This window comes from Pieris rapae, chromosome 3 (assembly GCF_905147795.1).
Source record: "Pieris rapae chromosome 3, ilPieRapa1.1, whole genome shotgun sequence".
Lineage (NCBI taxonomy): Eukaryota > Metazoa > Arthropoda > Insecta > Lepidoptera > Pieridae > Pieris > Pieris rapae.
Window position 1 is genome coordinate 6,735,250 of NC_059511.1, and position 15,046 is coordinate 6,750,295.

General features: G+C 30.3%; 1 protein-coding gene across 2 annotated transcripts in view; it reads right to left on the bottom strand.

Moving 5' to 3' along the window:
* Nucleotides 1-15,046, bottom strand: part of LOC110993312 (trichohyalin) — a 43,274-nt gene that overhangs the window by 21,939 nt on the left and 6,289 nt on the right. The window lies entirely within an intron of this gene.

The window sequence follows — 15,046 nt, forward strand, 5'->3', positions numbered from 1 at the left end:
AGTGAGACTGACGAACGAGGCCACTCGGTTAGGAGGTTCCCACTCTTGAAAGCTTAGCTTCATTGTTTATACAATTTCTAATACATTATTAAAATAACCTTCACTTTTGTATGGTTTTTAAACGAATAATTATAAATTAACCGCGGGCGTGATTCAGTTGGTGCAGTCACGGTAGAAAAAAATACATATGTATAGAAAATAATAAACAATGCTTACGTTAAAAAACTTAAAGGTATTCCGAAATATTCATAGCAGGCCCTTATAATTAAATTTCATTAACAATCAGTTATTACAGTACCAGCGCCGAGTTGGTTTGTAAAAACTTTTATAAAACTTAATGAGAGACGGACTGACACACATACCTTTTAATTACATAAGTGCACGATCAAATTAATGATCAACTGTCACCGTTATCGTAACCGTAACGTTATGTAACGAGGCTTCATACTTGTTATTTTATAGGGAAGTCGAATTGCACTGATTTCTATTAGATAATTATAACGGTTCGTTAATCATAAAATATCTGAGACTCTCAATAATGAGTATATAATTTTGCCTGATGGCCATAGTGGCGTGGTTTATGCCGTCGGCCTGAAGAACCCCGATTTCATTTTATTTCTTATTATTTATACAATAGTAAAATTATTTCTATTTGCAGGCTATAGTTTTGGTTTTAAAGTAATTGGAAAGTATTAGTATTAGCTTAAAATATTAAATATAGCTAAAATAAAGCTAAAAAAATTGCTTTACCTTACCTCATTATCAATCTGATTGCTAATTTGGTTGATAAGAATAAACTGCGTGAATTAAACCGACGAAACAATTTCTGAGATGAATGAATAAAATGCCTTTATAAAGAGCTTAAATCTAAAATTATCATAACAATGCAAAATCTAATTACCTTGATAATATGCATTTAGCTGAGAATTGTAGCAAAAAAACTTGATTTCTTTTGTCAGTTAATTTCCAAGTAGGTTCGTATGTCTTCCGTCCGCAATCCATAATAGCGCATTGTTCTTTAACACTCAGTATTAAGGGGAAACGTGTGTTTGGCGTAAATATCGTGGAATCTTAGAAGGAGACGTACAAGATTGACCTAGAGTAAAAAAATATAAGTATTGTAAATATAGAGGATGCCTTCTCCTTTATATTTCAATATTTTTAAATACAAAACCTAGTATTTATTATTAAGAAGGTACACGAAGATAATGTTTCGGTTTCCAAACATGCGAATTTTTTTTGTAGTCACTTTATCTTCGGGTGACCAATTTCATACTTGTTATTACGAACATAAGTAAGTACCTACAAGTTCCTAATCAGGACCTAAGAATTTACACTATACAGAAGAGATGTGATGATTTGATAGTATTTGCAACAAGTATCACAACAAATTAAGTAAAGCACGCACTACATGTTTTAAATTATATATGATCATTTTATAAATACTAGTTACAAGATTACGATACGATTCTACTTTTCACACTAGGAACAGTTTCATGATAATGTAGACTACATAAAAAATATCAAACAAATTATTTCTTCAGACTCGCTGTGCGTCACTAAAAATTTTAAAACCAAACAAAAATTAAAATAGGCGGTAACCACAGGCATCACACAAGCGAGGTAATAATGTATTATGTCACACGCAATTTAATTAAGTTTTGACTTCGACAATTAGGTTAAGTAATTAAGTATCTAAATAAAATAGACGATATTTATTATTGAAATTAATAAATAATAAGAAAAGTACATCAGTAGCAAGAATATATATTTTATTCAAATTTAATATTTTATTCGCAGAACGAAGCCTAAATATCTAATGTCAGTTCTATGTTTTTAATATATATATTTGTTTAAGTCTTCTACCACTTTCACGAATGCATAAACGATGTAACCTAAACGAAATAATATAATATAAGGCTATTTAAATTACCTTAAAATTACTTTAGAGCAAAATCCTGACAAAAAGTTACTAAGTTTTTATAAGTCGTCACAGCCGAGTGGCGTGTGTTTTTGTTCATTTTAGCGCTAAATGAAAGTAGGAAACTGGCGGGAAACTTGTGACAATTAACTTCAAATCATGCGATTACAATTGACATATTCAGTAGGCAGTGATGTATGTAGAGACATTGATTAGAAAAATAACTCTATTTAGGAGTTATCGGTATGAGGTGAGTTGTGGAATAAATTATTAATAAAAGTATAACTATACATAAGCTGCTGTAAGTCTTATAAATATTGTTGCTGACAGTTTAGTTCAGCACAGCATTTATTTCTTTATTCAACTTTACTTATCGAACAAACAACGGGCACATGCAAATGCAAAAATGCCAGTTCACAAATTAAAAATATAGTCAGCACAGGCCCAAATTCATATTATGCTGATAACGTTTTTATACCAAAAATACCCTAATTTAAACTTGGAGTATAAATTACGCTTAATTATTTCAACCTTTACAAAACTGGTAAACAAGTTAAAAAGCAAAAAGGTTATTCGGTTCGTTTTTTTTATTATTTAAAGACTAATTTTCGAACTAGCATTCTTCGACCATGATAGCTGATAATTTATGAAGTGTTCACGAATAGTAAAATGCGGGCTTGTTAAAAACTTTTGAAAAGGCGAAAATTTAAACGCAAAAGGTCAACATTTCGCTATCTTAATTCTCGACATCACATGTTACATAAGAAGATGCCACATATTCTCCTGTGTTTGTTTTATTTAATTGGCCTTATGTAACCTCGGAATGCACATGCAAGTTGCCAAAGTAATGAGAATTCTGATGCAATTAAATGTAAATATGTATTCAAAAATATGCCTTAAGATGTTGAGTAATATATTTTTATATGATATAGCCTTCTCTATATATATTTTTAAACTGGCATCATTGATTTTTTACCCTTCTCCAATAAATAATTACCATATAAACATAGAAATTATGAACGCTTATTGACCGACATAGGTGACGTAACCTTCCTATACCGGAAGTAGGTTGTAGGTGCTTTCGTCTCGATTCAGTACTTTGTAGAATAGGAGACTGTCAATAGTTTTTTGCCTCTTAATTGTATGCCGATCACGTCTTAATCGAATGAATATATTATTTTTAACATGTACCCATTTAGATACAGCTTCAGTTACTATTTAATGTTCTTGATGTTAGATGTTCCAGAATTCTAGAAATCTATTATGTGTAACCTGATAAAGACAACTACAACACAGCCGTTTACTTATTTAACGTTTTTTGTACATTCATATATATTTCAGCTTTAAGTAAGAACATACATAAAAAATCAAACAACTCTTACACTAGATATGTGGGCCAACAGCGAAAGCGCCAATATGTTGATCAAGTGGATTTTTATGTAATAACTTGTTCCATTAACCAAGTTGTTCTGATGATGGACGAGATATTGTGAATGCTAAGAATTGGGAACAAACGAATTAATGTTTTATTTAAAATATAGTTTTGTACATTTTATGCTACAAGTTAAAATTGATATACACATTTTATAAATACATATAGTATTTATCATATAATATAATATCTACATAGGGATTAGGTAATTTACCTATAATTCTATTAAATTTAATTTCATACTTCTAAAAACATTTCAATTTCGTGTGTATCCATATCGGAATATTTTGCCTTATGCGTGGTGATAAATATATGTACCATTTTGATGTTGAAGGCTCCAGATTGGTAATATATAGCGTGATATACACCTAAGTATGGAGTGCAGGTCCCGTTACACGGACCGGTTAAAACCTAGGTTTATTAGTAGGAAATCTACCTTGAATTAGATGCCTGTAGCTGACATTAATGCTAGGCTATCATAATATTAATTACCATTTTCTGTTGTGTATATTCCAAGAGAATTGTGCAGGCCACAGGCCTCATAAAGTGCTTTGTATAGTTGGTATGCCTGATCTACTAGCCAAAAGGTAATTGAGCGCATTACAGGAACATCAGGATCGATCTTAATAGATTTAGTAATTTGACAGCTTAAAAATTTGTTCCCTTTCCTTTCACTTGTCATAATTACACTGGGGCCATCATCAGCTGGTCTATTTCTAAAACTTTTTAACAATACTAAAAGACTGATGACAATAGACAAAGCTTTTGTCAATGACCTAAGAGATAATATACAAAACGCGATCCGTTTAATAACTTAACTTTCCAAAAACCTTATAGAGAAAAATTAAGTTTAATTTGAAACTAGCAATTTTCTGGTCACCAAATTGCAAATGAAATTCAATATATGAATTTGACAAGTTAATAATACTTACTTTCGCTAATTTGAGAAAGCTTTGAGTATCGCCCGAGGCTCTTGAATATTGTTACTTAAATATTATATACTGTGCAAAGTAGACAAGATTTTATTCGCAACAAGAATGTTTATAATTACTGCTTAAGCCTAGGAATGGCTTTATTAAAAAAAATCAGACCTTATTCTGCCAAATGTATATATATGTATAAACAGTAGTAGCCAAATATAATGCATTTCAGAGTATGATAATGGAGATCATTCTTACAATATGTTAAAATAAAATCAGTGGCGCTACAACCTCTTTAGGTCTTAGGCCTCAGATTTCTGAATCTGTATCATGATCATTTTTAAATCTAATAGGCAAGTAGGTGATCAGCCTCCAGTGCCTGACACACGTCGTCGACTTTTTGGGTCTAAGAGATGTCGGTTTCCTCAAGATGTTTTCCTTCACCGTTCGAGCAAATGGTAAATGCGCAAATAGAAAGAAATTCCATTCAAGTCTATCAACTATGACATCCATGTACCAAAATCCCGCACATCAAACATTTTTGACAAACGTGAAGTCTCAGCTCTGAATCTTACCTAAATCATTAAATGCGAAGGGCTGTCCATATATTTATATTTTTAATTAACGTTATATAAATGTTACCATTGAATTAAATATTTTAATAAAACAACACAGGATGTATCAACTCAATAATTTTTTATTTATATACATAAAAATGTAAAAAGTTGAGGCCGGCACCGATGACTCACATTAACAAAGATTACTATTCTAGAAGCATTAGATCCTTCTAAGGTGCCACTTCTTAAGTGGAAATCGACTTCCGATTTGAGTCTTCGAACGGAACTCATTTGAATATTATTGACGTTTCATTGGACTTAAATTAAAAAAGTTTAGTTATATTACGAAGATTATTTTATTATTATTATTATAACTATTTCATGTTAAAGTATTACAAATTTACATATCAATGTTTTCCCTATTTATCTCTCATAAATGCGACTATAATATCATAAGAAAACTTTAGTACTAATAACAATTACGATCAAAAATTAAACTCTTATTAAGCTTAAAACTGGTTCAATTATGACCTACATTCTTAATCTAACTTCTTGTTAATCGTGAAGTGTTATCGCTAAGGTAAATGACCGATAAACAATTAACATACTAACACAACTAAACCTGAATCTTCAAGCAAAGAGAACTTCTCGAAAACATTTTTGGTGAGAGTCCATCGAGAGAAAAGGAAATAGAAAATAGAAATAAAGACTTTGCTTTTGGTATTTCTCTTATATACTGCTAATTACTTCCTTTTTATTATTTGTTTTTGTTAATTTAAATATTTACAAATTTACTTTACAAGTGAAGTACATGGAAAGGTAAATAAAAATATTTGTTTATTACACTATTAAACAATTAATAAATAATAGATATTTACTTTTTACCGATGACAGATAAAAGGGTACAAAGTAATAAAAGTTTACAGTCTTGACATTTTCTTCGAAGACTCCATTATTTTAAATACGATATATAGATGGTAAAGGCTTAACCGTTATTTCTGAAGTGTTGACTCCGCACAGTGTTTATGTAAATACCAATATTAGTTCTACCAGACTAAACAAATTGTGTTCCTTGACATGATTTAGGAACATTGAACGTTAAACAACACCTTTTACGTATTTTTATTTTTTGTATTGATTTTGTATTATTAGAAAAATGACTATATGGTTGAGAATTCGTAAATTTTAAGTAATGCAATATGTACTTTGGTGTGGCTCATCAAGCACCATTGTTCAACTCCTTCGAAACATTTGCCTTCTCTTTAACTTACATTAATTTAAAAAATAAGTAAAATCTATACGAAAAATTAAGAAAATGAATTTTATAATACACATAACTGTTTAGTGCCATAGGCGCTCAATCCCATACATTTATTTTAATAATAATAAATAAAAAATAAAAAAAATATTTCTTACAGCAGAACAAGTAGTTGAATCAATTAATTTTACTTACATACTAGTGTTAGTTTTGTAAGTAATTAAATTTGTATCCTAAATTTAGTGTGTAAGTTTTTCCTTCTTTTAAAGTGTTATTATTCTGTAAAAACTCCTCTATAGGTAACGGCCTCCTCCAAATTGTTAATTTTATTTTAAGAATAGCATCTAGTTAATTATTATAGAATTGGGTATAGAAGAAATAATGTGATATAAATTATAATACATATGATCCAAATTACAAACAGCTGAGTTCCGTCCATGAAGATGAGTTAGCTGTCAAAAGAATAAATTTGTCATGACCATAAATAAACCATTCAGATCACAGATAAACGGTTATCATTGTTTTCACTTTATAACTATTACTCGTGACGTTTGTCTCTATTATCAAACTCGTGAGAATAGATCGGTATGCTTTGTATATTTCGCAATAATCTTTGTACAGATAAACTTAAAGTAGGCTACATATGTAATCAATTTAACTTAATAAAAAGTAGCGAGATTTTTCCCTTTTTATTCAGCTTAAAAATTCTCGAGTCTAATTAACTGATATTGATAATGGCGGCGAGTAGATGACGTAAAAGAATTTTAATTCTGCATAATATGGGTATACATATAATGAATAACAATAAAATACATTTACAAAACAGGTACTTAATAAATCAAGGGCTTAATCATTAAAAAAATTGGGTAATGATTACTATAATAAATTTGAAAATGCTATAACATCGTAAAATAAAAGTGTAAATGTTAACGCGTAACTCTAAGTACACATACATAATTAAAATTATTACCGTCAATGGCTTTCAGCGTTTGTGTTACGCCCGACACTAATTTAATCCAAAAACTTGTATTTTTTTTCTATTGTTATGATTAGTTATACTGTAAAACCAAGAAAATATTGTCTTCCTTAAACTTAATAACGACAATAAAAACATACCGTTTAAACATGTAAGTTTATTGAAGATTATTTTTCAAATACACATTCAAATTTACTTAGGATAAGTTAAAATCACCTGTCCTTGTTGGATTGAATGACTTAAAGACTCCGTCATACAGTATTTGCATTAAGCCACTTTGACCTCGACGCGTTGGTATGCGAGAGAAAATCTTGATTTGCCACTTTGTTGATGAGATGTTAATCAATTATTTAAAAACATTTATAAATAGTTACCTGTTAACTGCTGGAATGTGTGATATTTTAAGAGAAACTTCTGTGAAGATAATCCGAAGAAACATGTTTAAGTGTTGCGGAAGCTACTTTGTAATCTATGGTGTATTATACGGGTGTGCGTTACCATGGCAACGGAAATGGCGCGCCTTGTTAATTTGTTGAGTAGTAAAACATTTGTTGTTATTTTAAATATTTTTTTAGAAACTAATAGTAAATAAACTTGTTTTACTAACATAGCGTAATTATAAAAATGGCAACATACCTAAGTAATATATTAAAAATTTAGAATGTAGGTACCTACAAGATTATATATATCTAGACATAATCTTATATATAACTATACTTTACTATTACTAAACATAGAATAGAAAGTTCAAGGCTTTATTTTAAATAAAAATACAGTATAGACATTCGCGGAAATAATTCGCGTGAAAATTGAAAATCGCTTCACTGTCATTCATGCCCGATTCATCACAGACGCAATACAATAATCATAACAACTCCTCTGCCGAAATATATAGAGACCAATCGTTGTAATACGTGAAAGTTATAGATGAAATAATTGCGATAAATCGAAGCAATAGTTATAACTCGTGGTTATAACAGTTGTATCAAAATCTGAAGACTCATAATGGTAGGTAATTGCTATTTCGTACGCGGTATGCTTTCATTTTTTGGCTAACGATTCGAACCAGATATTATTAGTTTGGTATAATTAAAAATTTCAGCACTATACGTGCAGTGTATAAAACTTATATACCTAAACAGTTCCTTTCTAACTTATATTTTGGTATTGCCATGACTTGACTTATTTCTTGACTTATGTAGGCTGTGCGAATGATGGCGTCAACAATGCTTCGCCATCGAGTGCTTTCTTGAGCCCCGCGAAGTGCAAACTCATAGAGAGCAAAAATAGGTTCACATACATAATGTATACATTTTTTGTTTCTAACTATCCCACATTTATATCTGTCCCTTATTTTAAGACAAGCTATACCATATTGTGACAAACATTGGTTTAGAGATCTGGATATTCGCTCGCTAGGCTTCAGGTTCAATTCCAGAACAGATAACGTAAATTGGCACCAGACTATAGAATTGCTGGACTGACTATTTGCATACGTGACTTATTATTTTTGTATTTGCAGATAAAATATATTTAATTTAACGTTTGTGTTTATTTGATTACATCATCTTCGAAACATGCCACAAGGAAATTGAACGCCAGGTGCAAAACGTATATTTCGCATACAAGTGTTAAATATAGAAATGAGGAACCTAATTGTCTTTATCCTGATATGATGCGTTTGTTTGTATTGCGTTTCTGTTTTACGCCGTAACAAGTTTTTTCTTTATTTTAGTAATATCGATTTGTTTTAAGATTAATTTCAGAGACACGAAACGAGAGAACGAGAACAAGAAATATAAGAAAATACTATTTAGCAGCATTCGTAAATAGACAAGTAATCATAGTTTTTTGATTTATAACGTAAGTTATTAAATATTCAGTGTGGAATCATTGGACATTAACAGCTTAAAATGCATGTAATTTTAATAAATTACCTGTAATATGCTTGGTATTATAACTTTAAACTTAATACTTCGAGAAAGTGAACTTCATATCATTCACTTGCTGACCTTTTAAAAACATTGAATTGGAGAAAAAGGTAAATAGTCGATGTATGGAATGCGGCTGGCCAAGTGCCTCACCTTGGACGGAGGCCGACGCTACTAAAGCCAGTATGTATCCCAGGGCTCATTGTTTGTGCTAATTGCTTCCATGGTTAGATTAGCTAATAGAGTATAACATACGACGTAAGGCAGAGTATCGGCAAATTAAATAATGTTTAAAATAGTCTATAAAAAACCTTTACCGATATATAAAATAATTTTTAAGAATAATTTTTTTTGGCAATGCATTTTGTTTTCTTATACTTAAGTGACACATTTTAGTAAAACACAGATTTTGTTTAGGTAAGGCAATTTCGTGCTTCACAGTCAAAGAAAGTTGGAAGATAACTTTTGCCCCATAAACATAATACTTATATACATATATACCTCTTACAAGTCTAGAAATTGTTTGAACGTTTATGGATGGACATATCCTATCTAGAATATATCCACCCTCAGGATAATGAAACTAGTAAATGAATATAAACTTTAACAAAAAACTTTATAGGCATAGAGTATAAGGGATATTTTTCGCCGAGAATACAGTATGATAGAGAGGTGGCGGCGAAACTTTTTGGTTTAAAATATCGTTGAGTCAAAGATCTTATGAACAGTTGCCAGAACATATTAGGCACTGCGCAACCGTCACACTTTCGCCGGCGTGGACGCAGGTTTGTCTCCTTTCACATCAAAACAAAGATCGCAGGCGGAACACGTTAACGGACTAATAACTATTAACTTGTATTAATTGAAAATTGCCGTGGCCACAACTATCAGTGAAAGTTAGGATGTTTTCTTCCTTTTATTCGCAATTACCGGTTAAGCAATTAAAATTTAATATTTTAATTAACGTCATAAAGCAATTACGTAGAGAATTACATTCTATATTTATCAATTTTCATCGTTAAAGATTATATATCTGAATAATTGCAGTTCTCTATATATATATAAAACATTTTTTATATAAACTTTCTTATAGAAAAAAAAGTGAGTGATGTAAGAATGTTCCTACATTTTTTTGGAATCCTTTCAGTTTACAAGGTTCACTACTAGGTATTAATTTAATTTAAATTTAAATCGGAAAGCTTACAAAGCTTAATTAACCTATTAAGAACTTACAACTTTCCTTTTCATAATACAGATAAGCAGTGAAATGAAACCTTAGCGATTTCCCACCTCGTATGACCTGTGAGAAAGCATGGACTGTGTATTGCCTATACTCGAACGTTTATAATTTGTGGAAATTATTGTTTAAGCCGTTGATGTTTTAACACGGTTTCAACGGTTTCTCCAAAAATCATTAATAATGTATTGCATTATGTATATTTATTTTAATGAAGACGTTTGTTACAATTTTCATCTAAAATATAATTGTGTCAATCAATTATTTTTTCATACTATTCACGACCATAACCAATTTAACATAAACTTAATAATTTATTTCTGCGATCACAGATAGTAGTAATATTTTTTAAACTAAGAACTTTTTTAGGTCAACAAAATGTCTACTGTCAAATGTCAGGGATTGTAGCTGCGAGTGATATCATATTTTAAGTGTCGCTCTTAAGTTACAATGCTCATATAAAGTACTGATGAAGGTCGGTGTGTTCATGACAAGAATACGATCACTTCACATTCTAATGCTAATAACACAACATGGCTTTCTTATAATATACAATTATTATTTCCGTGATCAATTTATGAATTATTAATAACTTTTAAAATTATTATATTCTATATAAATTATTTAGTAGTATAGTTTTGTACCTATCACGACGAACCTTGTTTTACTAAGACTTCTTCGTATGTACCATAATATTGATTGATTGGCAATACATATAATGTTTGACAAGTCATGTTATTTCCTAATCAATCAAGACGGAATAAATAATATCAATTAAACGTAACATCTGCTCTTGATAAACACTCAAAATTGCCTTTTTTAGGATATAAATCAATGACACGCAACATCGATTTTGCGGAAGAATCAATTGATTGTTATTAGCGTAAAAATACCGTAAGTGGGTCAAGTGCTTGCTAAATCGGACAATGAGTTTATTATAGACCAAATTGAAATCGTGCCTGTCCCGTGGTCTTACGACAACCATGATTTTGTAACTTTATTAGAAGTCATCGAATGTATTGTATGTGTTATCATAAGAAATTAACTCCTGAGTAACACGCATAATTTGCCTCATTTCGAAAAATAACATCGTCCTGGAAATATTAGAAACTACAATAAAAAAGCAAATATAATAAATATTATTAGAAACTACAATAAAAGCCTGACAGTCCTTAACAATATTTGATGTAGAGACACCGAAGGGACTACTCATATTTAGTAGTAAAAACGATAGTCCTAACAGCCGTTGAAGTTTTTATTCAGTACCGAATACAGTAGAATTTAGCCGGGACCTTTGATTTCGGTCAATATCACCGGTATGTTGTTCCTACTTCAAAAAACATGCTAATAATGTTAACAGGATCATACAACTTTATTTGAATATACTAAAACAATGTAAATATTATCATAATTTCATATACTCAAGCAACGTAACAAAATTCCAGTCCGAAAAAGGAACGTGGATCCCAAATAGTACCCAGTTTGTAAAAAACGACACAAAAACGAGGCACGCGATCAAGAATCGAACTTGAACCATTAACGTGCCAGACACACCTACCTGTTTCGTAAAACGTGCCCTGTACAGGCGGGTACAAAAGGTGTATGATGGGCTAAATTAATTACCTTAAGGGCCTGTTTCACAATGTCCGGATAAGTTCCAAATAAGCTATTTGTTACTTATTGGTAGGATAAATAGTATTTTTGCGTTTCACGACTGTCAGATAGCGCTATACGTCATGAAATTCGAAGTATCTTATTTGGAACTTTTATCTTTCGAATAATTTATGTGTTGCATAGCTATTTGGCACTTTATCCATACATTGTGAAACAGGCCCTAAAACTGTTATTATTTTTGAGCAATGCTGTAGTTGAAAGAGAAATCTTCGTACCGAAATATTTTGTATTTACAGAATTGCCCTTTTATTTTGACTTTGTATATAATTTACATAATAATATGACGGTGCAGAACATAAACTTATGTCAAACAGACCGTTATGAAAAATACTAATCAAAATAACTCCTGTCAGTAATGATAAATTTTATAATGAATACATTTCCTAGATACTATTTAGTACTGTCAGTAATTAATTAGTGTATTTCTTGCATAGGGTTGGTTGATAGGTAACTTATAAATATTTTTTACTCCTCAGGTTTCCGCATACCGAGAGCAATGAGCTACAATAACAGGTTTAAAATTAATCCGGTTTCATATATGGCTTCAAAATTTGGCATTTTAGCATGAACATTGTATAAGAAATATTAAAAAAAAATAGATACCTTCATCACGATTTTCAATATTTTACTTATTCAAAATCATGATAAAATCTTTGTAAGGATTTAACTCATAAATCGCCAAAATGAATAACATTTAATATTAATATTCCAGGGGTTTATAAATAAAATAAAATACATATTTTAAATAATCTGTTTTTGAAACGAAAACGAACATTTGATAGTTATTATTTAGGCTATTTCTTTGTGATTGTACCCAAATATGGAACAAAACTTGTTTACGTACCTTAAATAAATGTGAGATATCAGAATTGATTTGATAGCTAAGATAGACAAGTATTCAAGATAATTCTACGCTGTCGAAATTTAACTTCATCGCGACAGTCAACACAATGCCCATTTGAACATTTATTAAAATTGTTTATAAAAAATCATTCGCGAATGTATTTATGCTTCAAATTTCATAACGATGTGTTTTGTAAATCACGTAATCCCAAAAATATGATATAATCTGTAAAAATGTATTTACTATTTTAAAGAATGTTAAATATCTTGTGTAAATGGTTAATTACTAGAGAATGAGAGATAAAAAGATTAAATTTTTAAAAGTAATAGTTTAACTTTAATCGAAGCTAAAGTCGCGTTGACTCCAAGAAACTACTCGGGCATTACATATTAAGATGCAAATTTTTTGTGATCTATAATTATTAATATATAACAAAAGCTTACTGAAAGGTCTCTAACCGATATATCTCTTGATTTTAAAAGAGATATATCGGTACGTGTTCAGTTTTGAACGTACCCTTAGATATCGATAATAACATGTGGATAATTGGAGATATAAAGGAATAATTGCGTTGTATAAACTTTTGAAAGTGTTATTTAATTGAAGAAAGTGTATTCAAATTCCTTAAGCTAAATCAGCGTAAGTGGACTTTAATACGTATTTACAACCACACTTGAGTTGATTCACTTTTACTATTAACATTCACGCAATGCGGTGAAACAATTGATTTAAACACTTTCACCTTGATCCTTGAAAGTTATTCTAATATCCGTATTATAAGTCCCTAGGCGAAATTGCTATGATTCATCAAAAATAATAAAATAAATACTGTCTTGGCTGACTATAAAAACAATGTAGCTGTGTTAGCAGTATAAGCATATCGAGTTTTATTAATCTTAACAAACTTGTGATATTATCTGTGTAAGTAGTTAGTGTGTGCACTGTTAGGTACACAGTTAGGTATTATCCTGGTTGTGCAGGCCTAATTAGCAGTGCTCCAAACGCATGAGCATATCATTTCCATTAGACAAATGATTGATTGATTGATTGCTCTATCAGTGCATAACCAGTCGACAGTGGGTTCGGCATATTCTAAACCCAAATACTTTTTTTGATCCAACTAAAGAAATAGATATGTAAGATAGATGTTTTTTTGCTTAAATATATTACACGCTACCAATATTTCGTTACAATTATTGTGAAATTAACGAAATGCTATATTTCCGAAGTGCTTAATTAAATTGTCAACTAGTTGCACGCGAAATAAAGGATTTCCGTACAAAATACTCTCACGAATTTTGGAATCAAACCGACTCCCAATTTATTTACATTAACGACAAGTAATACTGTTATGACACACTTAGGCCACACAAAAATCATATTTTTGAAATGAAATTTAATAGCAGAAATACAACTGACCAGAAACATTGTGAATAAAGTGCAAAGTTCAATGTGCACAGACTAAAAAATTTGGGACACATTTTGGCGCGTATACATTTTGCCAATTTGACATTTAACTGTGCAATTAACTTGTTTTTGTGTAATAATATCTGTGATAAAACCTTATGTTCGTTCATAAAACTGAAAGTGTCCATTTCACAGTTTGAGATTGCCGTATATTTTCGACCGCACGCATGCTCACTTTCCCTTGTTTATATTTCACACGTTTTCAAAGTTTTCAATTGTAAATTATATAACACGTGTTATTGTGGGAACGGTTACTCGTTGAAGCTAATTTATATTAACACGGTCCGCTGTTATGACGTAATATTGACCGAAAGACTTTTATCTAATCCACTAAGTTAATGCTAAGCTATAAGTAATACTTCCTTATCCGCATAGATAATTAATAGTTATAAATTAATTGATCGTTTCAAATCAGCATTAGTTTTCTGCAAAGTTTTACCCCCTCATATACTAAAAACATAAAATTATTTCTTCATGTTTTTAAATTTAGTTGAAATAGCGATAAATTATTTAACAAAAAATATTTTAATTATAAGAGGTTTCAAATTTTAGTAAATTAATTATGATTATATATGCAGCCTTGATCTTATTCATCCGGTCACAGAGATTACGACTGCTAATTCACAATATTCATTAATAAATGATATCAAAGTTATTCATATAATCATACGCTTACGCTTGCTTGGGAAACCAAGCATTGAAAAATGAGGTATACCGGAGTTACAACAGACCAATAAAGTGGTGTTTGTAAAACTTTTTAGACGCAATTATATCCTTCAATTTAGATTTCTTGTATGTGATTGCCAAAAAACAATCATAACAATAATCA